Below are 27,684 nucleotides of genomic sequence, written 5' to 3'. Positions count from 1 at the left end.
CTTTAAAGTTGACAATGACAACATTGAACTTGTCAAGGATTATACCTCGGCACAGTCATTAACCAAAATGGAGACAATAGTCAAGAAATCAGAAGAAGGACTGGGAAGGACAGCTGTGAGAGAACTAGAAAAGGTCCTCAAATGCAATGATGTATCACTGAATACTAAAGTCAGGATCATTCAGACTGTGGTATTCCCGATCTCTATATATGGATGGGAAAGTTGGACAGTGAAAAAAGCAGATAAGAGAAAAATCAACTCATTTGAAATGTGGTGTTGGAGGAGAGCTTTGTGCATACCATGGACTGCGAAAAAGACAAATAATTGGGTGTTAGAACAAATTAAACCAGAACTGTCACTCAAAGCTGAAATGATGAAACTAAGGTTATCGTACTTTGGACACATAATGAGAAGCCATGATTCACTAGAAAAGAAAATCATGCTGGGAAAAACAGGAGTAGAAAAAGAGGAAGACCAAACAAGAGATGGTTTGATTCCATAAAGGAAGCCACAGACCTGAACTTACAAGATTTGAACAGGGTGGTTTATAACAGATGCTCTTGGAGATCGCTGATTCATAGGGTCGCCGTAAGTCGTAATCGACTTGAAGGTTTATAACAACAACATGTGTCAGCATTATATTAGCCTTTGCCAACCTGGTTCTCTCTAGACATTTTAGACTGCAGCTCCCATCAGCCCCAGTCAGCATAGCCATAGGATGCTGGGACTGATGGGGAGTGTGGCTCTGCTGGTGGAGGTTGATGGGAGTTGCGGTCCAAAATATCAAGGGGGGAAGGGGGAGAGAGAGACAGAAGCAGTCATGCACAGGTCTGTATTGAATCTCACATACAGGCATTTCACCTCTCTTTGCAAACAGCAATGTTGTTTGCTAAAAAAAAATGCATTTTTTTACAGTATTTCATGTCTCTACCATTTTTGCATAGCTGCTTCTTGGATTTTAAACCACCCCCATTAGTCTTTGCTTGCCTCCAGGCTTTCCCACAAGGAGGTAGCGTGCAAAAGAGCACTACCCTAGTCCACTGAGCTATTAGTTATGACTTAGGAAAGTATTTCTGATTGCCTTTCTGCCTGCAAGGGGCCACAAGGCAATACACAGTCAACAGCAACAACATTTAAATCCTCCCACAGGAGCCCAGGATGGCAAACATACAAACAATAAAACACATAAACACATCTAAAAACAATTCCAATACAGATACAAACTATACTGCAAACACAAATACAGACTTAGAAATCATCAATGAAAAACAGAACATAACCATGGCTACAGCAAAACTAGAGAGGATGAAAAACCCATCAAAAGCCAGGGGAAACAGCTTATCCTGGAAACCCACCAACCCAGGCTCCGTCAGGGTAAGGTGACCCTTCCAAGATGCTGGCTCAAAGCTATTTAGGGAGGACCCAACAGCACGAAATTGGCTCTGTGCCACAGCCAGACCCCCAAAGCTCATCCCTCCCCCGTGGCTTCTGTGGACAGGATGCAAGAAGAACTAGAAGCAGAAAAGCATAAGCAAGTGGTCCACAAAGACTTTCAGCTACATTCAAATGGTTTGGGGGGGGGGAAGCTTGGAAACTACAGGACTAGAACTCAGAGCCCTCCTCCCAGATGGACTGCAACCACACCAGGATGTTTACCAGACTACGCTTTCCATTCACAAGAGCTCTCCCTACAATGAGACAAACGTGTGATCCTGGAGGAGGGGGTTATCCCCCTCCCGTCCTCAACTGCCCGTAGATGTCTTGCAAAGAAGACATTCCCAGCTCTAACAGGGTTAAGTTGACATCTTCCTCCTGGAAAGAAAGGAACAGAGATACCCCTCTGAACTGGGGGGAGGGGGGGAGGCTTCAGGTTCATTCTTGTGGGAATTGCTTAGGTTTTAAATAGAAACCAGAGGCCCAGCAACTAAAGACAAATAGAAAACAATGACTCAAGGGAGATGGACAGACTCACTTAAAATTCAGTACTGAATTTGTTTGCTGTTCCTGTACTGAGCTCACAGCTCTGTCACCCAAAAAACTACTACTGGTTCCTCCCAAAGCTGGGGGGGGGGGCAGATGGCCAGATGTAGGAAGCCTGGTGCTCTCACCTCTTGGCTCCAAGGCCAGGCAGGCACTAATGAAGACTAATGAAGAAAGGAGCTTCTCCAGGGATGTGGCTCCATCAGAGGAGGACTTTGGGGAAGAAGACAAGGGCCACTCTCAGCAAGATAAGCAGAGGGGCCCAAATGCAAGTGGGCCAGATTCCACATTTTGACATAACTGAAGTAATACACATAGCAAGAACATAAGAAGAGCCAGCTGGATCAGCCCATGGGCCTTCTAAGTCCAGCATCGTGTTCTCACAGTGGCTAACCTACCAGTAATATTTTTATTTATTTTTCAAAAAATAAATGCTCATCCCTCTCCCCTCTCCTGCCAGTAAACCATTAATTCCAGAATCTAAAACTGCAGCTCTGAGTCTCATCATCTCCAGGTGCCCTGCTCTGGACCCTGCAGCCTTCCGAGGGGGTGACTGGAGGCAAGGCATATTCCAGGGATGGTGCCCTGTTGGTAGGATGCTTTCCCCACAGAGGTGTCACAAAAAGACTATTCTTTGCCCGGGCCATCCTGAGGCCCTCCAGATGTGGTTGGACAATTCCTATCATTTTATTTATTTATTTATTTATTTATTTATTATTTTATTGATATCCCACCCTTCCTCCCAGCAGGAGTCCAGGGTGGCAAACAGAAGCGCTAAAAACTCTTTAAAACGTCATAAAAACAGACCTTAAAATACATTAAAACAACGTTAAAAACATTTTTTAAAAATCCCTGACCATTGACCATGCTGGCCACTGGGGCTGCTGCAATGCAGAGTCGGGGGGGCTCAGATTGCCCCCCACTGCTCTGTAGAAAGCTGGGGTCCCCTTGCTCCTTTTTCTCACACACCTCAAAGGGCTCCAGATTACTGTTGTGGTTCAGAACAGCTGTAGTTCTCTAGGGACTGATGAAAAGCCCCATAGAGTGGTCAAGGTCAGAGAGTTCTGGATGCCCTGAGGCGGCCAGCAGTCTCTTGCTCATAGTGGCTTGAGGAGCAATGACGGTCCTGCTGGAATGGCTGAATCTGGAATAAATAGATGGGGCCTTTGGTTGCCGGCTAATTTTCACCATAACAGCTGCATCAGGCTCACCCACTTGAGGGTGCTCCCTGTTCTGCTTTAAAAAAAAAAATCTGATTGTTATTATATTTTTATATTACCTTTCCTTGAAGGAGCTCCTGTGAAGCTTCAGTCCATTTTTATCCTCACAACAAGGAGGTTCAAGGTTCTAGTTTTGGTGTACAAAGCCCTGTACAGCTTGGGGCCAGGATACCTGAAAGACCGTCTTATCCCATACATACCCAGCCAATCAGTGTGGCGGCATCTACTCTGTGGAATTCCCTCCCTTTGAATATTAGGCAGGCGCCATCTCTGCTATCTTTTCGGAGCCTTTTGAAGACTTTCCTCTCTCAACAAGCCTTTTAAGTTGAGACCTATCCCAGTCTGTGTTAGAATTGCTTAATATGGTTTTTAGTAATGTTTTTAACCCTTCTTTAAAGTTTTTTAATGTTTTTAATGCTGGTTTGTTTTAATGTATTTTAAGATCTGTTTTTACGATGTTTTAAAGTGTTTTTAGCACTTTGTTTGCCACCCTGGGCTCCTGCTGGGAGGAAGGGCGGGATACAAATTAAATAATAAATAAATAAATAAACCTGTGAGGTAAGCTAGGCTGAGAGATGGGGATTGGGGCAATATCACTCAGTCTCCCCAGACCTAGCCCAACACCCTCGCCAAGGTGGGGGCTTGTGGCTCTCCAGTTGTTGCTGGACTCCCACCCCAAGCAGCCCTAGGGTCAGTGATCAGGAGTGTGCAGTGTTCAGCAACTGCTGGACAGCTCCCATACTCTCCTCTACTCGTGCTCCTAGCTGGCCGGCAGGCCACTCATTCAGAGGAGCTCTTTATTTTATCAGCTCTTGCCCTGTTATCAGTAACACTGTAAGGAAGAATCCATGCAGGGATGCAGGGGGTGGGGGATGGTTCTGCTGTTCTTCTCTGCGATTTGCATCCAAATCCTGTCCAACCCTGGTGACCAAACTGCTGTTTCATTTTATCAGTTTGCTCCAAACGCTGCTCCTCCTGACATTATTTGAGACAGCTCTGCAGATTTATCAGCTGAAATTAATGGCTCGGGGTGGCTATGTGTGTGTGGTGTGCGTGGTGAAGCCTCTCCAGCTTCTGTGCCCTTGAAGAATCCACGGGGCTCCTTTGCATGTTGCGGAACTCCCAGAATAAAAAAAAATCTGAGATGCAGGATTCCCCCCCAAAAAAGTACTGGGATCAAGCCCCTGCAGGAACCAAATATTCTGCTTGCAGACCTAACCTGTATAAAACACATGCTGATGTCTACTATTGCACTGGAGACTGAGGTGGCAACCCTGCACATACCTCCCTGGGAGTAAACCTCACTGTCGGAAGGCAGAGCTGGGGTCCCAATCCCGGGGAGCTGGATCCCGGAGAGTTGGGAGAAGAGTATTCGGATGGATGGCAGAGGGAAGGTTGAGGAACTTCCCCCCTTTGGAGCGAAGACGAAACAGAGGAACTGCCAGTGATAAGGTCACTTAGCAACAGGGAGCCTGAGCCCTCCCTGGACATTCTCACGCCTCCCCCTCTTTCAGGCTCAGAGCAAGAGGGGGAAGAGGGAGGGCTGCTCACAGCCGAAAAGCGGGGAGGCAGTTTACCATCAGCCCCTCCCCTATCCCCCATCCTGGAATCGGAAACTTCAGAAGAGGAGGGGGTGATGCTTCCCCCCTCACCGCGCACACGAAGACAGCTGAAAAGACAGGAGAGAAGGGGGGGAAGGCGGGCAGTACCTGAGGGGCAGTTAAGGAGGAGCGAAAGATTGCGCGCCCGTTTGGCCTCTTCTTAAAGAACAGGCGGGAAGAAGTCCCTTGCTCTGTCAACTTTCTCCCAGTGCCGCAGGACCTGTATCCCTGTATTGCTTCATGAGAAAATGCAGTCTTTGTTTGGACATTACCCTAATAAAACACGAATTAACTACAGCCGTTGGTCTGGTTCCTGAGTCACATCCTGGGCCTGACAGCTTGACAGAGCCACCTAAATCACCCTCAACGCTCTCTTCACTTGACTGGGACAAGATGTCAAAGGGAGCAGCGGGGGGGACGAACCCCACTTCTGAGACGGAAGAAGTGGAACTCTTGAGGACTAAGGTAGCTGATTTGCAGACGGATGTTCAAGCCCTGCTAGCAGCAGTCAAGGCGCTGAAGACGGATAATCAAACCTTGAAGGCCACGATAGACCAGATGCGAACAGCCCCTCCAGCTGCCTTAGTAAAGGTTCCCATTGGATTGCCCCCAAAATACGCGGGACAAAGTGATCAGTTGGCAACCTTCGTGGCTCAATGTGAGTTATATCTGGATGTCAGGCACACGGAATTTCCAGACGATGGGCCTAAAGTAGCTTTCGTGATTAGCCTCCTGGAGGGAGAAGCTGCAAAATGGGTGACTCCGTATCTCGTGAGAAAGGATACTGTCTTAGGAAGGTACAGAGGAAGCAGGAGGTCCCGAGATACTCAGCCTCGGCATCCCACAACAAGACCCTTCCCACTGCAGGGATGCCAGGTAATGCAACTGAGGGACAGGGAGGGGCTAGGCCAAGACTGTCGGAAGAAGAAAAGGAAAGACGACACCAGGAACGTTTATGCTTTTATTGTTCAAAGCCGGGCCATGTGGCCAGAGACTGTGGACTGAAAGGGGGGAAAGCCGAGCCGTCGGGAAACTAGAACACCCAGTCCACGTGCAGGCCGGTGGACTGGGGGCAGCATTGTATAAAGGCCCCCCAATGATCCAACCTCCCTCAAAGGGGGTGTTGGTCTTGCCTATTCGGATTACAACTTCCAGAGGAGTGGTGTTTAATTCCACTGCCTTAATTGACAGTGGGGCCTCCACAAATTTTATTGATGCAAAGTTAGTCAAGCGTCATGGAATTTCCCGGTGGAAACTGGACGCTCCCCTAGCTGTGGAGACTATCGATGGGAGACCCCTGAAGTCAGGAGGGGTGACACAAGCCACGGAGGAAGTGAAACTTCAAATCCCTGGGCACGAAGAGTTCATTTCGCTATACGTGTCAGATCTCTCGAACTTTGAGGTGATTCTGGGAATGCCCTGGCTAGCAAAGCATGAACCCAAAATAAGTTGGAAGGAGGCGGTGGTGTGGTTCACCTCACAGTATTGCCAGGAGAACTGTCAACCTGAAGGAATCAAGAACACCATAGCGGGGGCAGTGCAAGAGATCGAGCAAGTGACCCTGCCGCCAAAGTATGAAGAATTCAAAGATGTGTTTGATGAAAAAGAGGCAGAGACTTTACCCCCCCCACCGCCCTTACGACTGTGCGATTGACCTAGTGCCAGGAGCCAGCATCCCATCAGGGAGAATCTACTCTCTCACAGAGAATGAGAGGGAGGCCCTGAAGGAATTCCTGGATAAAAACCTGAGGCGAGGATTCATACGCCCCTCACAATCCCCTGCTGGAGCGCCACTATTGTTTGTGCAAAAGAAGGGGGGGGAACTCAGACCCTGTAACGACTATCACGCATTGAACCAGATCACCATCCCCAACAGCTACCCGCTGCCCGTGATCTCAGAGTTGCTGGACCGACTGTGCTCTGCAAAAATCTTCACGAAGTTGGATTTGAGAGGAGCGTACAATCTGATCAGAATGAAGGAGGGAGATGAATGGAAAACAGGATTCTTGACCGCTTACGGACAGTATGAATACCTGGTCATGCCGTTCGGGCTTTGTGGAAGTCCACGAATTTTTCAAAAATTCATGAACGACGTGTTTAGAGACTTGTTGGACACGTATGTAATCTGTTACTTACATGATATCCTGGTGTTCTCAAAGAACCAGGAAGACCACGACCAGCATGTGAAGACGGTGTTGAAGAGACTGAGAGAAAATCACCTGTATGCTAAATTAGAGAAATGTGGATTTGACCTCAAGTCTCTAGACTTCCTTGGATATCGAATCTCAGCGGAAGGCGTGGAGATGGACCCAGGGAAAGTAAGCTGCATATTGGACTGGGGCCAACCTGTCACCAAAAAGGATGTACAACGGTTTTTGGGGTTTGCCAATTATTACAGAAAGTTCATTCCAGGGTTTTCCAAATTAACAGCTCCTCTGACTGACTGTTTAAGGGGGAAGAAGAAGTTTCAATGGACAGAGAACGCCACCGAGGCCTTTGAGGAGCTGAAGAGAAGGTTTGCTACTGAGCCCATTCTGCGCTTTGCTGATCCGAACCGCCCTTTCGTAGTGGAAGCAGATGCTTCAGATTTTGCCATCGGGGGGGTCCTACTACAATTAGACCAAGAAGGGAAGGAGCTGCACCCCTGTGCGTACTTCTCTCGGAAGTTAAAGCCTGCAGAGAAGAACTACACAGTTTGGGAGAAGGAGCTGCTGGCCATCAAGGACTCTTTTGAAAACTGGAGACAATACCTAGAGGGGACCTCTCATCGAATTGAAGTGCGCTCCGACCACAAGAATCTTGAAAGCCTCCAAACAGCCAGAAAGCTGAACCAGAGACAGATAAGATGGTCCCAGTTCTTCACTAGGTTTAACTTCCAGATTACTTACCATGCCCAAGCCAAAAACCAGAGAGCGGATGCCTTATCCAGACAGCCACAATACAAAGAAAGTGAATCCGAGGACCAGCCTCAGTACGTAATCCCGCCAGAGAAATTAACGTTGGGAGTATGCCAGCCTTCATGGGAAGAGGAACTCAAAAAGGCACAACAAGAAGATGCAGACATGCTAAAATATCAGCAGGAGACGGGACAAGGTCAAGACTCAGAAGTAACCTTTCACTGGAGAAATGGACTGTTATGGTTCAAAACCGCCAGATATGTGCCAGAAGGGGAATTAAGGCTCAGAATCCTACGCCAGTGTCATGATTCCATCACAGCGGGACACTTTGGGATTTACAAGACCATTCAGAACGTGGCCAAGGACTTCTGGTGGCCTAAAATGCGTCGGGATATTGAGAGTTATGTAAAGTCCTGCTCTGTCTGTCTGCGGACAAAAACACAAACAGGGACACCAGCAGGACTGTTACAACCGTTGCCTGTCCCACACGAACCCTGGAAGGACCTCTCCATGGATTTTATAACTGATCTACCCAAGTCCCAAGGAATGACAGCCATCTTAGTAGTGGTGGATCTACTTACCGAAATGGCACACTTTCTTCCTTGTGCAGGGGCCTTAGAGGCTAAAGAAACGGCCAAGTTATTCATAAAAGAAGTCTACCGGCTGCATGGATTGCCAAACAGCGTAGTCTCAGACCGAGGAACTCAGTTCACAGCCAAATTTTGGAGAGCAATGTGGAAACAGTTGCAGATGGAATTAAAACTCTCCTCCGCCCATCACCCCCAGACAGATGGGCAGACGGAACGCTTGAACGCCGTTTTGGAAAGATATTTACGAAGTTATGTGTCCTATCAACAGACTGACTGGGTATCATATTTGCATTTTGCAGAGTTCGCCTACAACAATTCTCTGCACTCCAGCACTCAACAAACCCCGTTCTTCGCTAATTATGGATTCCATCCTAAAGGCTTTCCAAGCAGCTCAGAAGGAATGCTGGTACCGGCAGCTGAGAACTTCCTTAAGGAATTGCAAGCGGCGCAACAGACACTGAAACAGCAGTTAAACGAAGCCAAAACGGAGTACAAGCGAGTTGCTGACCTGCACAGGAAGGAGGGCCCCCCCCTTCAACCGGGAGACCAGGTATGGCTGTCCACCCGCTTCCTCCAGATGCCGGGCAAATGTAGAAAATTACAAGACAAGAGGGTGGGTCCTTTCGAAATAGAAACTCAAATCAATCCCGTGGCGTACCGACTGAAGCTGCCTGACACGTTTAAAATACATCCTGTGTTCCATCGATCCCTCTTAACGAAAGCCGCCCCTCCCAGTGAGTTACGGCCGGAGGAACCTCCCAGAGCTCCACTCCTGGTAAATGAGCAGCTTGAGTTTGAAGTTGAGGAGATCTTAGATTCCAGGATCAGACGCCACAAGCTGCAGTACTTGATTCACTGGAAAGGCTATGGGGTGGCTGACAGATCATGGGAAGATGCAGCTGATGTGCATGCTCCAGAATTGGTAAAACTTTTCCATCAACGTTTTCCCCACCGTCCCAAGCCAGACAAGGGGAGGGGGGCACAGCCTGGGAGGGGGGATGGTGTCGGAAGGCAGAGTTGGGGTCCCAATCCCGGGGAGCTGGATCCCGGAGAGTTGGGAGAAGAGTATTCGGATGGATGGCAGAGGGAAGGGGGAGGAACTTCCCCCCTTTGGAGCGAAGACGAAACAGAGGAACTGCCAGTGATAAGGTCGCTTAGCAACGGGGAGCCTGAGCCCTCCTTGGACATTCTCACGCCTCCCCCTCTTTCAGGCTCAGAGCAAGAGGGGGAAGAGGGAGGGCTGCTCACAGCCAAAAAGCGGGGAGGCAGTTTACCATCAGCCCCTCCCCTATCCCCCATCCTGGAATCGGAAACTTCAGAAGAGGAGGGGGTGATGCTTCCCCCCTCACCGCGCACACGCAGACAGCTGAAAAGACAGGAGAGAAGGGGGGGAAGGCGGGCAGTACCTGAGGGACAGTTAAGGAGGAGCGAAAGATTGCGCGCCCGTTTGGCCCCTTCTTAAAGAACAGGCGGGAAGAAGTCCCTTGCTCTGTCAACTTTCTCCCAATGCCACAGGACCTGTATCCCTGTATTGCTTCATGAGAAAACGCAGTCTTTGTTTGGACATTACCCTAATAAAACACGAATTAACTACAGCCGTTGGTCTGGTTCCTGAGTCACATCCTGGGCCTGACGCTCACTAAACACAATGGCAGATATTCCTGACTGAAGAGGTAGAGAATTGCATCCTTACTTTGGGGGGGGGGGATTCTGTTTTTGTGACAACAAACTCCCCCTTGCTAAGAAGTCTTGCACTTGATCCGCAGAAGCGCTTTGCCTGAATCCCAGATGTTTTGCATCTGGGGGTGTTTAGCCACTGCCTCTCCTTTCTGACACCAAATAATGGTAGGTTGATTTGGATTCAAAATCTTTCCAGGCCAAAGCAGCTCCTGCTGCCTCCTCCTTCACTGAGCCGAAGAGATGCCCTTTGCCCCAGCTCTGGTGGGCCATTAAGAAACCATCAGAAGTCAATGTGGAAAAGGAAGTTTAGAAAAATCCCAGGGAGGGAAAGCAGGGGGGAGGTCATTCAAGCTCTTAATGGCCTGGCAATCTGGGACCCCCTGGGTGGAGAAGCACAAAGAAGAAATCTTTGCTATAATCTCTCCGAGAGCCAGTAAGTACCTGAGGAATTCTTTGAGGGCCTGAAAAAGGCAAGGTTGTTGAAAGCTCAGTCCTGAAGTTGGGAAGCTGGCCCTGTCTTCACAAGCAAGAGAGCCTCTGCTTTTGTTACAACTGTCATAAGAACAAAAATAATCCTAGATTTCACGTCTCTGTGACTCTGCAATATATATTTTTTACTCCCTCCATCTACCACTCCTTGATTCCCAAAGCTTTGTTTACTCAAATTCATGCTTGGAGTTTGCTTGAAAGGCCACGGCACTTCTGTTCTGAAGTCAGAAGCCAAATGAAGAGGTCCTTCTGAGGTTCAGACATCCCCCCCAAACCACTCCCCTTGGCCTGGAAGCCTCTGCCTTGTCCCGCTTCTCGCACCCGGGATATCCAGCAGAGTGCTGGATGGAGCTCCATGCTTCAGGGTTTATTTATTTATTTTATTTATTTAATTTATATACCGCCCTAAGCCCAAAGGCTCTCTGGGCAGTGTACATAAAAGATAAAACAAAAGGGTTATTTTTATGCACAGCAGCAACGACTAGTGGCAGCAGCAACTCTAATCAAGACCTTAAAGTGAAACACCTTAAAAGATCCATAGATTTCAATCTATGGTTCACTCTTCTGCCAGAATCAAACGGGATTTAAACGTGTTTGACTTTGTATCAACTGTGTCCATCCTTATTAAAAACAAAAAAGCCCACATGCAGTGGTGTCACTAGCGGGGTGCGGGGAGTGCAGACCGCACCCGGGTGACACCCAGAGCCGCCGCGTCGCAGGGCAGGGCACCCGCGCCGTTGCCTAGCAAGGGAGCCGAGAAGCACTCCGGGTCAGCATCAGAGCAGCCAACTCCTCCTCGGAGGCAGGCAGGCGGGCGGGCGGGCAAGACCGGCAGCAGCGTCGGCGGGGCGAGGGAGGCGCGCCGGCATTCCCAGGCCTGCTTCTCTGGCTGGGTGCCCCTCCAGAGCGCACCCTCCCAGGGTCATGGGTGGCTGGCTTTATGCGCGCATCCACGCTCAGCAGAACATTTGGGGGCTCACCAAGAAGTTACCGCACGGGGTGACACCAACCCTAGTGACGCCACTGCCCACATGACTGAACAAATGTGAAGGCCAGTGTCAGTATCCTTTGCACCAAGCTTCTATCTGGCCTCCCATCCCCAAGTCTGGAGTTCTTAATGTTCCCAAAACCCTAGGTTAGGGAACTCAGATTATTTCTTCCTTGTGAATATTCTCCAGTACTGAAAAGCCTCCTCTGAAGAAAATGGGAACACTTGCCTTGCATTAATTGGATTGATAAGAGTTTGTCTCAACATATACAAGGTTGTTTAATAAAGCTATTACAAAATGAGCAGTACCCAGTTCTAAGATGTAATTTTTAAAAAAGACATCAACTTTCAGACACTACAGAAATTTAGAGATATGCAGGGCTCCAGTGATATTCCAATAACATCACATAAATTTTATTTGGGGCAGTTTTCAGAAAGACTGGGGAGGGGGCACTTTGTTTAGGTGTTAACATTTGAGGAAGGTAACCCTACAAAGACCAGAGGACCCACCCAGGAGATCCTGTTGTGCCCATTCACCTCATTTCACTCTCCCTGCACCTGCTGCTGTTAAAAGACAGCCAGGCTGAAGATATTGATCCCCAAAATATGACCTTGAAGGATCAACCAAAGAAGGGCATCATTACGCAGCCTCAGAGGTGGTACCCTCCCCCAGAATGTTGCAAAAGATGGGGGCAACTGCTGATTTCTGAGGCAGGCCCTACTGGCTTCTTAAATGATAGCACAGTATTCAGAGCCTGACTGTGGGAAAGGCAGGAAAATTAATGGCCATTTAGGCATCCATAAGAAAAACAACAGAGAAACAGAGGACTTTCCATGACTATTAGTCATCATCCCCATTAATAAATGGAGGCACCCAAAAATAAGACAGTGGTTTCTGCACACTCAGGGAACTGCCTAGATACTCAGAGGTACATAAGATTCTGAACTGAAAAGTTGTTAACAACACACCAGAAATGGCCTCACAAGCACCTGAGAAGTCTTACAGGACTTACAAAACTTTGATTGCAGGATGGGAAAAAAAACATGCAAGTCTATCAATTAAGCCTATGGTTGAGAGCAGTTGAGACAAGGTATGTTTAGGAAACCTTTTTATGCCCAAGGGCCACTTCCCTCTTGACCACCACGTGGCCAGTGGTGGGAGGGGTCCAAACGAAGAGTATGTATGGCTACCCCATACTCTCGCGCACATCACGGGGGCGCACAAAACACAAACACACACACCAGCCCACCCATCATTTCAACTTTTCCCCCCAAGCCCAATTGCCAAGGGCATGATTTGCACAAAGACTGCACTCTCCACAAAACACAAGCAAAAGCAACAGGGAGGCAGACCAAACCAACACCTGGGCTTGATGTTTTCAGAAGTGGGATTTGGTCATTTCTTCAGTAAGGTATAGCTCAATACCTGCAAGCACCTAACAGCCACTAAATAAGCAAGCTCCATCTTTCGACTGAGTCAACATGCATACCTCAAGGATTCAACATCCAGCCTCATTTGTGGCAGTGATTTGCCGCCTCCATGAGCCTTGTGTAACCTCTAGCCTGATGAAGAGTTCTGGAAAACATGGAAGCTGACACACTATTTTGCAACATTTCAGTTAGTCCTAATAAAGGCATTGTCCATAATAAAGGCATCATCCAACTGTTAATTATGATGCTTTAAATGTGTATTTTAGAATAGACCTTCATCTGCAATGTTTTATCTTGATATTTTGTAATGCTTTAATTTAGGTTGTAATCCACTTCAAGATTTTTTTTTAAGTGTCTGGAAATGATTTAAAGAAATAAAACTGAATAAACCATGCGGTTTGATTTTTTTCTCCCCTTATGGACCAAAATGGTTATACAGTATTTGTTTTTTAAATGTATAGTGAGTTACTGAAGTGTTGGAACTGTTTCCTTGAAGGAAGCCTTACAACAGAGAGGTCCCCCAGCCAGCCCACTTGTAACTACACAATGAAACCCCGGAGGTAGTCAAGAAGCAACTATTGGGATGTTGCAGAAAAGACCCCATGCAATGATGGCCTTGCTAAGTTGGGCCCAGAGCAGCCTGGCAAGCCACAGGGAGGCATGGGATGCTGGATGTCTGCTCAGATTAAGCACGGCAGCTCTTAAACCAAATCCTAGAACTGGGATTTGGCTTCTGGCCATCTGGCCCAGTCTTCTGCTCGATGCAGGCAATGCACAGCAGGAGCATCCTCACCCTCTGCTTGCAGACCCCCAGTGAGGGAGGGCAGCCCACCTTTCTAGGCAATGGCTGAACTTGCTATTATCACCATCCAGGCGTTTGAGCTGAAATGCCCCTTCTGCAACTTAAGCCCACAAGATGTAAGATGTAGTCCTGCTCTCTGGGTCAGCAGCAAAGAACACGTCTTTTCCTCTTCGGTGTTACAGCTCTTCAGGTAGGTAAGGCCAACACCCACAGATCCTCCAGACAAGGCCCCCACCCTCCCAGAGACCTCCACGTGCAACCCTTTGCAAGCCAGACGCAGGCCTTTGGAGGGGCCTGTCTGCCTGCCCCAAGCCTTGCTGCATATGTAGGCAATAGTTGCTCCAGCATATACAGCATCCCCCCAACTCAGAAAGCACATGCCCAGTTGTCCCATCTTCCCTGCCAGAGTACGGCTGGCTTTTGATTCCTCTCTTCCAGATTTCAGCACACACAAGCGAGCACTTCATCTGAGTCAGGGTTGATCAGAGCTGAGCTTTCGGGGGGGGGGGCAGGCCCAACACTTGTGGTGGCTTTGGACATGCATTCATCATGCCCAGGTACCTCCCCAGCACACCACACCCCCTTTGTTCCAACCATTCTGTTACCGCCTTTACCACTTGCAAAAACAGCCTTTGCCTGAAGACCTAGAACCCAGCCCCCCCCCCCCAATCCACCTGGGGTGACTCCCCGCCCTCAGTGTGTCCTGTCCGGTCCTGTCGAGACTTGCTTTCTGGTCTCCCTGAGCCACCTCCCCCCGCCCTCAGCCAGCACTGCAGTGGACCCCAGCCTGCCTGCCCAGACGTGACCTACCACAAGGCCCCTTCCCCAGCTCCTGGTGACACAGAAGCCACCGTGCAGGCATGCAGGAGCCCGGGGCCACTCCAGATGGCTTTGAAGATGGGATACAGGCAGGGCCTAGGAGTCCCCTGGCCTTCACAGCTGACATCCTGGAGGCTGCCCCATTGTTTCCCGGCTCCCTCGCCCTCCTCTCTGCCAGCATCTCTCTCCCTCTCAGAGATGGTGTTGAAACAATATTAGACTGCAGATTTACAGCCAAAGATTTGACTGGTTATATCAAATCACCGCTTGAAAGTCAAAGACATAAAACAGACACTGCCATCTATGCAGCTTGCCTGGCCTCCTATTTCACTCAGGGCAACAGGTCCGTTGGAGTCTCTGCCCCATGCATGGGGCGGGGAGAGAGGGGTTTCTCCCAGCCAAACTGACCACTCTCTTCCATCACAGCAGCCAGAGTGTTTTGCAGCATTCTACTGCTGGCCTCTCCCCCACCCCCTGAACAGTTGGAATGTTTGTGAGCATCCCATGATGATGGCATCTCCAGCAGTGGTGGTGGTGGAAAATGCTTGCAGATAGACTAAGAACTGGCTGGTTACCTGGCTGTTACCTGATATAAGACCCAAAGAGACACAAGAGTTTAGGTTTTATTGCTGCCTCTCATTTTACAAATTTGTCATAAATGTTGATATTTTGTTCTATTTTCTTCCGTTATTAATAGTTACAATGCTCCCATGGTTCACTGCCGTGGAATTGATTTGGATGAAGGGCTGTCCAGAAATATTTTAAGTGAAACAGAGAAAAAATAAAGCACCGACTCCTTAGCTGTCCAAGACACTAGCTCACCCAAGTCTTCCCCTGCTGACAAGAGCCCATTCTCAGACAGCTTTAAAGGGGGCTTAGGTCAAGTCAAGGAGGATATGGCTGTCAATGGCTACTAGGCACAATGGCTACACACCGACTCCAGCACACAGCCTCTGGACGCCAGCTGCTGGGGCACAAACAAGCCTTGCTCCAGGCTTCCCAGAGGCGTCTGACTGGCCCTCACAGGCTCCTCTGAGGCTCACACATTCCCACAGAAGGACTCTGCTAGGGAAGCAGAAGAGCGGCCTGACCCCCACCCGACCCCATCCCCATCACAGAAGCACATGGTGGGAGGAAAACGAAACGCCACCAGACTTAGCTTTATGCAGAGTCAGAGCAATGGCCTCTCTAGCTCAGTATTGTCTACACTGACCGGCAGCTGTTCTCTGGGGTTTAAGATCATACGAACCACCCTGTAGCTGGATCAGGTCAAAAGCCCATCTAGTCCAGCATCTGGTGCTCAGAGCAGGCAAGCAGATGCCTCCCGGAAGCCTGAAAGCAGGACCCGGGTGCAACAGCAGCTCTCTCTCTCCCCCCATCTGCAACACCCAGGCACCGGCATCCAGGGCTTTCTGCCTCCGAGAGCAGCAGCGGAGCACAACCTCATCCTCCACGAATTGGTCTAATCCTCTTTTAAAGCTATTGACGTTGGGGGCCATCACTGTGGGCGGGGATTCCATAGTTCCCCTATGCACTGTGGTGAGATGTACTTTCTTTTGTCTGTTCTAAATGTCCCAAGATTCACCTTCATGGGATGTCTCTGGGTTTTGGTATTATGAAGGGGGGACTTTTTCTGTCCACTTCTCCCCACTATGCATAATTTTATACTCCTCTACCATGTTCCCTCTCACTCACAGAATCATGGAATAGTACAGTTAGAGGGGGTCTGTAAGACCATCGAGTCCAGCCCCCTGATCAATGCAGGAATCCAACTTACTCACTTTTCCTCTAAACTAAAAAGCCCCAAATGCTGCAACTTTTCCTCATCAGTGAGTCACTCCATCCCCCTGATCATTCTGGTTGCCCTCTTCTGAACCTTTTCCAACTCAACAATATCCTTTTTGAGGTGAGGTAACCAGAGCTGTACACAGTATTCCAAATGCAGTTGCACCATAGATTTATACAATGGCATTCTGATATTGGCAGTTTTGTTTTCAGTCCCTTTCCTGATTCCCAGCACAGGATTTGCATTTTTCACGGCTGTCGCACACTGGGTTGACATTTTCATTGAGCCATCCTCTATGACCCCAAGGTCTCATTCCTGGCCAGTCACTGTCAATTCAGACCCCATGAGCAGATATGTAAAATTAGCGGGGGTTGCCCCAGTGTGCATCACTTTACACTTGCTTACATTGAACTGTATTTGCCATTTTCCTGCTCATTCACTCAGTTTGGACAGACCCTCTTGGAGCTTCACACAATCCTTTTGTTTAAACTACTCTGAACAATTCTGCACTGCTGACCTCTAATTATGGTTCATTTATGAACCAGTTAAAAAGCACTGATCCCAATCCGAATCCTTGGGGGACTCCACTTTCTACATTCCTCCATTGGGAGAACTGTCCATTTATTCCTGCTCTCTGCTTCCTGCTCTCTGCTTCCTGATCCTTAACCAGTTAGTCATCCACAAGAGAAACTCTCCTCTTATTCCACAACTACTAAGCTTACTCAGGAATCTTTGGTGAGGTATTTTGTTAAGGTAACTGGTCTGTAATTTCCAGGATCTCCTCTGGATCCCTTTTTAAAAATTGTTGTTACTTTGGCCACTTTCCAGTTCTCAGGGTGGAGGCTGATCCTACAGACAATCTACTGCACAAGGTTTTGTTAGACAATAGGTACAAAGAGTTCATTCAGCTTCTCATAATCTCCTTCTCCTCCTTTAGCATACCTTTGATTCCCTTGTCATTCAAAGGTCCAACTGCCTCCCTAGCTGGTCTCCTGCTACTAACGCATTTAAATATTTTTTGCTGTTGGTCTTTTATGTTTTTAGCAATGTGATCCTCAAATTTCTTTAAGCATCTCTTATTGTCTGCTTGCATTTCTTTTGACAAAGTTTGTGTTCCTTTTTGTTTTTTACATTTGGACAAGACTTTCATTTTGAAACGAAATTCTCCTAGTGGAGGGCTGTACAAAGCAGAGTCAGTATGAAGATTTGTGCTCTTTAACTTTTTCATAAGTGATCTAGAGTTTGGGTGCACAACTAGTTTCAGATTGAGGGGGTCTTTCTAGCTCTACCTGGAGATGCCAGGGATTAAACCTGTGACCTTCAACATGCAAGGCAGCTACTCTTATCAACCCACACAAGGACCCAACCACAAAAGAAACTCATGCAATCACCCAAGCCTAATACTTTAGAGGAAAGCAAAAACATACACACACACACACAAAATACTAGAAGGTTTCACATGCACAACAGTTCATGACAGCTTTGCCTTCCACTTGCTTTAAGCTTGTTCTGTCACCTTTCCAAACCCCCTTAACTGCTCATCAACATAGGCTCAGTCACTTTCTGCCACTTCAAGCCAGCTAGCAGTCCCAAGGGGAGGCTTTCTTTGGATGCCCAGGTTTGCTCTCAGACTCTTTGGAAAAGGAGTTCATGCAGGCAGAGATGTCTCACCAGAGGTCAATCCCACCCACCCACGTTTTAATGCAAAGGTCCTGGACTCCTCTTTCATTAAGGAGTCCTTTAGGAACATGTGGGGCTGCCATGGGCCTCATCCATATTGCCATCTAGCCTAGGGGTTTTCAAACACCCCACCAGCACAGACCATTTGGAAATTTCTGGGGGTCTCAGTAGACCACTTAATAAGATTCTTAATGAGTCATCCTCCCTGTAGTGTGGAATGGGTTACAGGTGGGATCTTTTTCTACCATTTGAAAGATGTTTTTGTATGCTGTAACCTACTCAGGGACCTTCTGTAAGAGACGCAATAAATAACAATATCAATAATATACTGTAGAGTGAACATAACATTTCAACTCTGGATTAAATGCAAAGAAAAATTAAATAGCATGATCATTAAAACCAGCACCATATTAAGAAAATGACTTTCTTTGGGCCAGAGAATGGCCTTTTTCACTGGTGATTTTTTAAGGGGGAAATAGATTGCACCAGCACTATGCAAAAATCAAAGGCCTCGGCCAGAACCTGTCAGCCTGTTTGATAATCCAACCCGGATCAAAACAGCCTTGATCTCCACTGTCAGAATAAAATTAATCAAATATGGGGCCCAGGGTAGGTACTCTCAGCTGTTACACAGATCACCTGATTGGAGCTCATGGACCACAGACTGAGGCCCTCAGGTCTACTCTGACTGGAAGCAGCTATCCAGGGACCGTCTGCATGCAGACCATGCACTCTACTACTGAGTTATGGATGCAGCTCTGCAGGAGCTAGCTGTACTAGCTCTGATCCTGGGGGAAACTCTGTCACTCAGGGGCAGAGCAGGCTTTGCATGCAGACTGTTCAGTCGTCCTTGGCTGAGCCCAGTAGTTGGTCCACACCGCCTTTGGTTTTTCCAAAGGAGGAACTGGTCTCATTGGCTGCGTTAGCAGCTGAGGGAAGCTAGCCAGGGATATACATTTGGAATGACTTAGCGAGGGAGCCCACTTCATGATCAAGGGGGGAGCCTCAACTGATGAAGTGTCAAGCCAACAGGCAAGTTCAGCAGCTGGGCAAGGAGGCCAGGGGAGACTGCTCTCCCCCTCCCCTCTTTGACCTAACACATAAGTACTGAACCCTAACTCAATACGCTCCAAAGACAGATATGCAGGCAGAATGCCAGCAGGACTGTGAGGGCTTTCCAGCGTATGGCATAGAATGCCACAGGTGCAACTATCTGCCGGCTGGAGGGAAGTCCTGGGGGGGGGGGCTTGGTGCATTATCTCCTGGCCCACTCCAGGGAATGAGTTCATTTCCTTGAGGCTAAGGTGGCTGACACAGAGATACTAGAAGAGGCAGAGAGGTGGGTGGACCAGGCATTTGGGGACATTATAATTGTATCCCACCCCTGGGGTGGCAGCTCCCCTGGTGTCCTGGAGAAGCAGGGAGTCACACTGAGGAAGAAATGGGAAACGATCCTTTAGACGGGACCCATTTCTTGAGGGATGAGCAATTATCCTTTCACTGCCAAGGACACTCTTCTGGGAGACCCTAGCGGTCATTAGGGACATGATTAGCAGGGTGCAGGATGGGTGCCTACCTAATGTGAAAGTTGCAGCTGTCACCCACCTGGTAGATAATGCTGGGGAACTGTCAATGGTTTCAGTGCATGTTGGCACCAATGATGTGGAGAAGTATAGCTGTGCAGTCTTGGAAGCAAAATTTAGGTTGCTGGGTGGGATGTGGAAAGCCAGGACCTTCAAAGTAGCTTTCTCTGAATTGCTGCTGGTTCCACATGCAGGGCGAGCAAGACAGACACAGCTCTGTAGTCTCAGCTAGAATGCATGTCACAGATCAGGAACGGTACCACCAGGGCCATGAGGATGCCAGCATGGTTAACAAGCAAATAAACTATTAGAAGCATGCAAGTTTCTTTCAGAAAACAGAAGTCTTGTGCAAATGAGGAGAATAAAAAGGAACACAAACCTTGGAAGAAGAAATGCAAAGCAGGTTAAAAAAGCTAAAAAAGAATTTGAGAACATTGCTAAAAACAAAGCCAAACAAGAAAAAAATCTAAAAACATTAGTAGCAGGAGGCTAGTGAGAGAGGCCTTTGGAGAGCAAGAGAGTCAAAAGTGTACTAAAGGAAGATAAGGATATTACAGAGAAGCCAAATGAATTATTTGCATCTGTCTTCAGAGTGGAGAATATAGGGCAGATGTCTGTGCATGAACTAACTTTCTCAGGAAGAGGGTCTGAGGAACTTAGTGGTAACAAGAGACAAGAGTTCCAGACCTTACTGACAAATTAAAGACTGACAAATAATTGGGTACGGATGGCATGCACCCAGGAGTTCTTAAAGAACTCAAATATGAAATTGCTGATCTTCTCACAAAAAATATGTAACTCATCCCTCAGATCAGTTCCCACACAATGAAGGTTGGAAAGTGACTAATGTAATATCAGTTTTTTAAAAAATGGATCCAGGGGTGTGAGGATTTGGGAAATTGCAGGCCAGTTAACTTAACATCTGTTCCAGGAAAACCAGTGGACCTTGGGCCAGTCACTGCCTCTCAGTCTAACCTACCTCATAGGGTTGTTGTGAGGATAAAATCGAGAGGGAGAAGATTATGTTTGTATGTCACCTTGAGCTCCTTGGAGGAAAGGTGGGATATAAATGTTATATATAAATGTTATACATAAATGGCTGGGAGAACAGGATTGTTTTTACTTGCCAGTGGAAATCCATCAGAGTCTCTACCATCCAAACTTCCAGGGGAAGGGCATTCCAGAATTGGGGAGTGGGCACAACAGAGCACCCTCTCACACATCACCAAGACCAATGATGGGAAGGTCACAAGAGGCTCACAGAAGAAGAAAAGGTGGCGGACTAAGGTATAGTCTGTCAACCACTGGTCAAGAGATTCAGGGTTGAACCACATATTATGGGATTTATTATGTGCCCTCAGGCAAATGATTCTCTGTGCACCTTAAGTTTTCCTATAGGAAAGATAGGGATAGCCCTAAGTGTTAACAAGCTTCCTCACAAGGTTGTTATGAGAACAGACAAATGAAAAGATATGAAGCACATTAAAAATGCTATATGAAATGAATAAAGAGGATTGCCCTGTTAACAGATTTGCAAAGAACTTTTCACCTGATGCAGAAAGAAATATAAATTTAATATTTGAAGATGCAGAAGGACCCTCAGCTCTGGCTAGTACACCCTTGCAGGTCTCCCTCTCTCCCATGACAAGATCAGCTTTTAAAACCGGTTTGCAAGATCAGGTTCAAATCCATGCTCACAAAACACACACACCTCCGCAAATCGCATTTCAGGCGCCCAGGAAAAAAAATCAATTATAGCCCGCCCAAGGGCTCATTTTGTGTATTTTCTTGCTGCAGGGAGAGAAATTATTCATGTAAAATTTATCTGGGCCAACACTTTAAACCACTCCTGAAGAGGACAAAGTAGTCTGTACCCACAGAATGACATGTCTTGGAGAGATGGAAGAAGGTGCAATGGGAGGGGTGGAGAGGCGGCTCCCTCTCAGTCCTGACCAAGGCTCAAATGTACCAATTTGCTACAGTGGTGATTTTGTTTTATAATTGGAGGGGGTGGAGAGAGAAGAGAAAGGGGGCAAAGCAGCAGGCTGTGAGGGAAGAAAAAGCAACAGAGTGGGAGGGAGACTCCATTTAGAAAAACTGGCACCAGCTCACACACACACACACAATCTGGAGTGAATTAAAGGAGTTCTGGTGTGAACATTGCAAGTGGATGATAAGGAACTCCAACAGAAAGAGGAATTCTCAAGAGGTTTATGCTGCTGTTTTTTATCTGAAGTGATAACGCCTCTTCCAGTGAAATATTCCAAAGGGAAGCTCTGCAAAGTATACAGCAGGTATATATATATATACACACACACATACACATACATATATATAATATATATAAAAAGAGCAAGCAAGAGAAAGAAACCTGATAGAAAAATGTCTCCTCTGCATGAACCCCGGTTATGCAAAGTGGAATTGGTGCTCATTCTAGGGCTGGCCCAAGACATTTTAGTACTTTGTGCAAGCATCCCGGCATCATCTCTCTCTCGCCTTCTATCCCACAATTCCCACTAATTAACAGTGGGCATGATCCAACACAAACTTCTTCTGTGTGACACAAACCCTGTGGAGCTGGCACTCGCTCCTCTGGGACTCGCGCAAGAGAAATCCCCATGGACTGTGCCCATTTCCCTCCCCAACAGAACCCGGGATGGTCTGCCTGGCGTGGCCTGGCCTGGCCCCACCAAGCAGCTCCTTCTTGCCATTCCAGTTGTTTGCTTCCCTTCTTGGCAGGGAGAGGAAGGGCCTGGCTTCCCCCCCCATGTGTTACCATAAACGGCAGCCAATGCAATGTATTCAGCACCTCATTTACACCCATCACCTCCACCCCAGACTAGTCTTCAAGGTCCAAGGAGGCCTTTAGGGCAAGCATCCAGGCCCTACCCAGCAGAATGAGCAGCAGTGCCCCAAATGCAGCAAGGCCACTGGCTTCCCACGTTATGGAGAGAGTGAAGGAATGCACAGACCACCATCGCACACAATATCACACAATCCATGGCACAAAGCCAGAATCTAAAATTACCTTACTAGACCTTTGCAGAGATATCTTTGGAATGACACCACTGCTGTTCCCTTTCTTCAGACGGAAAAGGCAAGGCAAGCATGCTCAGGGTGGAGACGAACTCAGACACAGGCCTGACACCTCATCGTGGGTCCCTACCTGTCTTTCCACATGAAAGGTCTTCCAAGCAGAACAAACTCCTAGATGATAGCCCACTTTCAGGTCATCAAGAGCAAATGCGGGGCAGAATTACTCCCCAGTCCTGGCAAAACTAAAGGTCATCCAATGTTAACTAAATGCCAAACAGCACCAGAAACAGGAAGATGCCGGCTTAGATCAAGTCAGACCATTGTCCATCGAGCGGAGGGCTGGACTCCAACTCCCATCAACCACAGCCAGTGTGGGCAATGGTCAGGGATGATGGGAGTTGTCGTCCAGCAACATCTGGGGCCCCACAGGTTCCCCACCCCGATGTAGCTCACGGCTGTCTACAGGGACAGGCAGCGCCTCTCCAGGATGTCATACAGGGCCTTTCCCAGCCCTGCTGGTGGGGATTGCAAGGACTGAACAGGGGCTTCTGCTTCTGGGACATGTGCTCTGGCCCCTGTTCATCCCCAGGTAGCTGAGGACCCCTTTTCAGCGCACAGCTATTGGGCAAGGTCACCCTGCAAGGCTGGCAGGGCAATAGTGAAACAAAGTCCCCATGTTACCTCTGTGATTGACTCATTTAAGACCTTTGCGCCCCACCTCCTCTCCTGGCACAGCTGGATGGATAAACAGGGCAGACACTGCTTGGAAGGCTGGCTGCCACCGATTCTTTTTAAGATGGCTACTCAGAAAGTGCTGTCCTTGTGCCCGACAAATCTCTAAGTGCCCCTTGAAGAATCTCAACCCATGCAGAAGATCACACCCTGCTTAACACCTGATAGCTAAAAAGACCAGCTTGGCTTGGCTCTTACCACCCATAATGCCAATTATGAATCTTTGCACTCTACTGATAAAAGCAGGTGAAACATTCAGGGGTAACGGTGCAGACTTCAACAAGTTGCTGTTTCTCAGCCTCAGTTCCCCTGTTCTGTAAAGTGGGAACAATATTCACCTCTTTCAAAGGGAGGAACGGAGGCTTCAACAAAACCAAAATGGTAAAAACAGGGACTAAGATGCTGTGGGGTGGGAGTGGGGAATGTAAGAGACCTGAGCAGCCTCAGGCAAGTCCTTCTTTCTCTGTCTCTCTCAGAGCCCACCTCACAAGGCTGCCGCAAGGATGAACTAAACTGTCACAAGAATCACAGCACACCCTGTCATGCTGAAAATTGTATCACAAACATTAAAGACCATTTCCAGCTGATCCGGTCCCTTCACCATGGGCAGACCCAACAAAACAGCCTCACTGCAACAGGAGACACACCCCCACCGGAGCAGCCATCTCCAGGTGTGGACAAAGCAAGCCCCTCAAGCTGGAGGGAAGGCGCTCATGCCCTCTCTTCTCCAGGCCTGGCATTGCACCCAACCGCAGGGCTTCCAAAGCAGTCCCCAGACTGAGCCGCCTCCCGGAGGTACGGCCCATACAAGCATGGCTCTGCTGCTCTGCTTCAGCTTCGCTCGGCCACCATCCCTGGGGCCAAACTGCTGAGGCTGTAGCAGGTGTGCTCCTCAAAAGGACAGCTCCACACCTGAGCCGCTGTAAATACCTGCCACTGACATTTCTCTCTCTGGTGCTCCTGTAGAAAACATATTTGTCATGCTGCCCTCTTCCCCCTCCTCTGCTTGGAGCTGCTGCAGCCCAAGGATGCTTCTTGGGCTAACAAATATCCCTTTGGCTTCTTAATAAAAATTAATTAGCACCATTGAACATGATGGCTTTCCCCTTTGCAGAGAGCTGATTTTCCCAGAGAGAGAATCATGTAGCGGTTTTATTTATTTGCAAGGAGGGAAATTGGGATTTCTTGCCATCTCTTCTCTTATTCCTAAAGAAAGGGCCCTTTCAAATATAAGCAAATTGCTAGCAGATTTTTTCAAATATATATATATATATTTATATATATATAAATTTCAAGGCAACCACGCCACTTGTTACCAATCTTTCTGCCCTTCAATATTGCCACTGATCTTGTGATAGAAATTGACTGAGGACACACAAGAGAGGGAAGAGTAACCCACAACACCAAATAAATAATATAAATGTCTGCAACACGCAAGGAGAGAGAGCACTACCAGCCAGACAGCCCTCCTTTCTGGAGCCCCCCAAGGCAGTGCTGCTCTTACAGCCCCCTCCCATTCCCAGCTCTTTCCAAAGGAGTGCATTACTCCTCTTCTCCCCCCCCTTCTTTGCAGAGAGCCCCTTTCCCTTAAAATCCACATTTCTAAGGAAGGAGGGAAGCTTCATGGCGCATGACAAAGGCTTGAGCAGGACCTGTATTGCTGGGATCCATTCTCAGTGTTGGGGGGGATTCTGCCCACAACTCCTCCTTTAAGCCCCCCAACCTACTAACATTGGGTCACACTCCACCACCCCGGTAGAAAACCGTTCCTGCAAAGCCCTCATGACACAAAGAGGGAGCTGCCAGACAAGCTGGGTGTGTGTGTGGAAAAAACACCCATTTCAATATATTTAGATCCTTCTACATTAAACAACCCAGTTCCTTTCAGCAGGGATATTCCTTACCAGCAGAAATATAGCGCCAGGAGAATGCCATTTTTCTTAGCACCTTCCCCCCTCCAGACACACAATCACACAGCCCACTTGTGCAGCAATGCTCCCTGCACACACACCCCCCATGGTGTCAAGCAGCAAAAGCAAGAGGCTGGTTACCCTGCAGGAGAAAGCGCAGAGGGAAAAGATGCTCTCCTCCCCCCCCCTTTTAAAAGATGCCAGCCACATCTGGCTCCAAGGGCTGGGTTGGTTTTTCCACAATAGAGGCTACCAGGCTGAGGCAGGATCAGCCCCTGCCTAATAGTGAATGGCGAAGGAGGACCGGCGGGAGCTGGCATTGCAGGGCTGCGGGGCTGCCAACGAATACGGCGGCTAATCTCACCGGGCGCTCCGAGCTGGGCGCTCCAGCGGGCGGGAGGCGGACGCTGCCCACACCAGCCGCCTGGCACCGGGCATCGGAGCGGCTATGATTTGCACCAAGGCTGCACAGCGCCAGACTCGGCAAGCGAGGAACATCGGGAGATCTGGGTGGAAATGTTGGGGGGGGGAGGCGGGATTGGAGGCGCCGAGAGAAAAGACTGTCCGAAGGGCATCGCCACCGCCCCACAACGAGCCCCCCAGAGGGGATGTCAAGCCCGAAAGGCGGCGGCGACTGAAAAATAACCTCCACCTCGGGAGATAAGGCGGGATGGACAAACGCCCCTTAGCCGGGGGGTGGGGGAGTGAAAAAGCAGCCCACCGCGGCTGGCGCCCCCTCCCCGAGACCCCGCTCGCCCCCCAGCCCCCTCCCCCGCAATACACCTCCATCCCGGGCAGAAAGCCAGCGAAGCAAGCCCCCCCTCCGCTGGTACCGCAGCTCCCCCCCCCCCCGAGGCGCATGTGTGGGGCGCGGCGGGGGGCGGAAAGGCGACCGCGGATGCTTCCTTGGCAGCCGCCCAAGCGGGGCCCCTCTACCTCCGTCCCCTCCCCAATGTGCCACCGCCTGCAGAGAGGACCCACCCCCACCGCAAGGGCGCACCCTCGGGGTACCTACTCGCCGGCGGGCGGAGGCGATGCGGCGGCGAAGGAGCGAGAGAGACAATGGCCGGGGCTGCTACTGCTGCTGGCCCTCCTCCCCCTCTTCCTCCTCGACGGCGGCGGGGGCTCGAGCAAGGCGGCGAACGAGGCTCCACCGGAGGAGGCGGACGGAGATGCACGAGGCGGGGCCTGGACGGGCGGCGGCACAGGCCGAGGCAGCGACGCCGCCCCTCCGCCTCCAAGCGCCGCCCCGGCTCGGCCCTCCCCCTCTGCCCGCCCAGCGCCTGCCCGCGAAGAAGGGGACCGGGCCGGGTCGGGCTGGCGTTGCGCCCGCCCGGGAGGGAGAGCCGCGCGCCACAGCCCCCTCCTCGCCCCCGGGCCCCGCCTCTCCCGCCTGAGAAGGGGGCGAAGGGGCACAAAGGGGGAAGCAGCAGCAGCAGCGGTTCCCGACGGCGGAAAGGCGGCCGTCGCGCCCCAGGCCAAGGGGTCTCGGGCCCAGCCGGGCGGGGGAGGGGGCCGCGGCCTTCCGCCCAGGCACCCGCCAGGCGCTTTGCAGCGATATCTGCCCGTGGCCTGCCGAGGGGCTTCCAGCGCGCCAGGAAGACAACGGAGCATGTGAAACCAAACGCAGCACATGCTCAGAGACCGGCGTGGCCGCCGCCGCCTCCGTTTCAAACCCTCCTCGTGTTACTTCGTTTGCCCGCGTATTTCCACATCCTCGGCTTCTGCCAAGGAGCACCGGGCAGCGTACATGGTCCCCCCCCCCGCAACACCCCTCTTGTCTTACCAACAAGCCTGCCAGGTAGGTGAGGGAAGGAGCGGCCTTGTACCTCCAGGCCATTCGTCCACCTAGGTCGTTATTGTCTACACTGACAGGTAGCCGTCCAGGGATGGCTCGGGCTCCTGCAAAGAGGCGGGGGGGGGGGCTCCTCTGTTAGTCCGCCGCGCCTGGTTTAGCCGCTGCACCCGGTTGATGCCAGCCAGCCAGCCAGCTGGGTCTAGCCATTGGCCTGACTTCCCAGAATGCTCCAGGGCAATGCTCGTTTGGGGCATTGTTTGAAAGAGCTCAAGATGGCGGCTAGATAGAGGTGCCTGAACTGTTCGGCATTGGGGGCCCGAAATTAGGAGAGGTGCAAGGGCAGCAGCAGTGGGCACTGTCAGGGTGCTAGGGCCCTGATAGCTGCCCAAGGGTGCCGCATGCTGACGCCAGCCCTGACTCCCATCAGAACCTGACTCCCATCGGAAATCTTGGAGAGTCAGCACCCGTCAGTATTGCCATGACTGAGGGGCCTTCCTGTGCCTGGTCACTTGGGAGAACCTGTAACTCGCCTCAGACAACTAGGCTGAGCAGAGGAAGTTGCTCTCTACCCAGTCAAACCGGGCAGCAGCTCTGCAGGGCCTCAGATTGGGGACCTTCCTGGTCCCAGCAAAGGGACTGAGGGAGAGACTTCCTTAGAAGAA

The 27,684-nt window shown here is 49.7% G+C and overlaps 1 protein-coding gene across 1 annotated transcript in view; it reads right to left on the bottom strand.

Annotated features, from left to right (window-relative positions):
- LOC133375143 (neurexin-2-like) overlaps window positions 1-26,462 on the bottom strand; it is a 224,977-nt gene extending 198,515 nt beyond the window's left edge. Inside the window, exon 1 of the mRNA XM_061606708.1 lies at window positions 26,240-26,462. The gene's annotated coding sequence lies outside the window, so the exon portion shown is untranslated. The remainder of the gene's footprint in view (window positions 1-26,239) is intronic.
- Between the last annotated feature and the right edge of the window lie 1,222 nt (window positions 26,463-27,684).

This window comes from Rhineura floridana, chromosome 22 (genome assembly GCF_030035675.1).
Source record: "Rhineura floridana isolate rRhiFlo1 chromosome 22, rRhiFlo1.hap2, whole genome shotgun sequence".
NCBI lineage: Eukaryota > Metazoa > Chordata > Lepidosauria > Squamata > Rhineuridae > Rhineura > Rhineura floridana.
The sequence above is the reverse complement of the archived record's forward strand: the minus strand, read 5'-3'. Positions and strand labels throughout refer to the sequence as shown.